Source organism: Chrysochloris asiatica, unplaced genomic scaffold (genome assembly GCF_000296735.1).
Source record: "Chrysochloris asiatica unplaced genomic scaffold, ChrAsi1.0 scaffold00320, whole genome shotgun sequence".
In the NCBI taxonomy this organism is placed as follows: domain Eukaryota; kingdom Metazoa; phylum Chordata; class Mammalia; order Afrosoricida; family Chrysochloridae; genus Chrysochloris; species Chrysochloris asiatica.
Window position 1 is genome coordinate 2,346,219 of NW_006408838.1, and position 1,178 is coordinate 2,347,396.

At 40.7% G+C, this 1,178-nt stretch overlaps 1 pseudogene; it reads right to left on the reverse strand.

Annotated features, from left to right (window-relative positions):
* LOC102840809 overlaps positions 1-295 on the reverse strand; it is a 77,521-nt pseudogene extending 77,226 nt beyond the window's left edge.
* Between the last annotated feature and the right edge of the window lie 883 nt (positions 296-1,178).

Here is a 1,178-nt window from a genome sequence, read left to right on the forward strand (position 1 = left end):
GCAGAAGTATCTGAAAGCACCCACTGATAATTGGAGAATGGAGTGTACGATGTATGAATCTAGGACAATTGGGAGTTGTCCCAAAAATGAAATAGACGCAGTTTGAATCGTGGTGCGACGGAGTAGCTGGTGGGCTCTCGCTGGGTGTTTGACTAGCCTTTTCTTTAACCTTGTTTGTTTGAGCTTCAGCGGAATTTGAAATGGCTAGCAGTAAGGCAAGGAAGGACTCTGAAAAGGCCAAGACAAAGGCAGTTTCCTGTTCGCAGAGAGCCTGCTTGTAGTTCCGGGTGACCATATTCATCAACACCTGAAATCTAGGACAACCAGCCACGGGCGTGTGGGCGTGACTGCCACTGTGTATTAGCGTAGCTATCCTGGAGTACCTAACTGCAGAGGTTCTTGAACTGGCAGGAAATGCATCAAAAGACTTACAGTTAAAGCTATTACCCCTTGTCACTTGTAACTTGCTATTCCAGGGGATGAGGAGTTGGACTCCCTTATCGAGGCTACGATTGCTGGTGGTGGTGTCATCCCACACATCCACAAATCTCTGATCGGGAAGAAAGGACAACAGAAGGCTGTCTAAAGGATGCCTGGATTCCTTATTGTCTCAGGACTCTAAATACTCTAACAGCTGTCCAGTGTTGCTGATTCTAGTGGACTGTATCTCTGTGGGAAAAAACAACAACAACACAATTTTGCATTTTTGTGATTCTATTTGAGCAAGTTGGAAGTTTAATAACCTTTGCAACCAACCAAATTTCTGCATTCGAGTCTTAACCATATTTAAGTGTTACTGTGGCTTCAAAGAAGCTATTGATTCTGAAGTAGTGGGTTTTGATTGAATTGACTGTTTTTTAAAAAACTGTTTGGATTTAATTGTGATGCAGAAGTTATAGTAACAAACATTTGGTTTTGTACAGACATTATTTCCAGTCTAGTGGATAAGCTCAAAAATGATTATATCCCCTACCAAAAAAAAGAAATGGAATGCATAAAGATCAAAATCCTAAGCATTTGTGAGATGAAATGGGCTGATGTTAGCCATTTTGAATGAGACAGTAACATGGTTTACTTGGCTGGGAACAGCAAAATTAAGAGAAATGATATCACATAAATTGTTAAAAAGAACAACTCAAGATCAATCTTAAAGTACAATGCTGTCCGGTGGGATAATA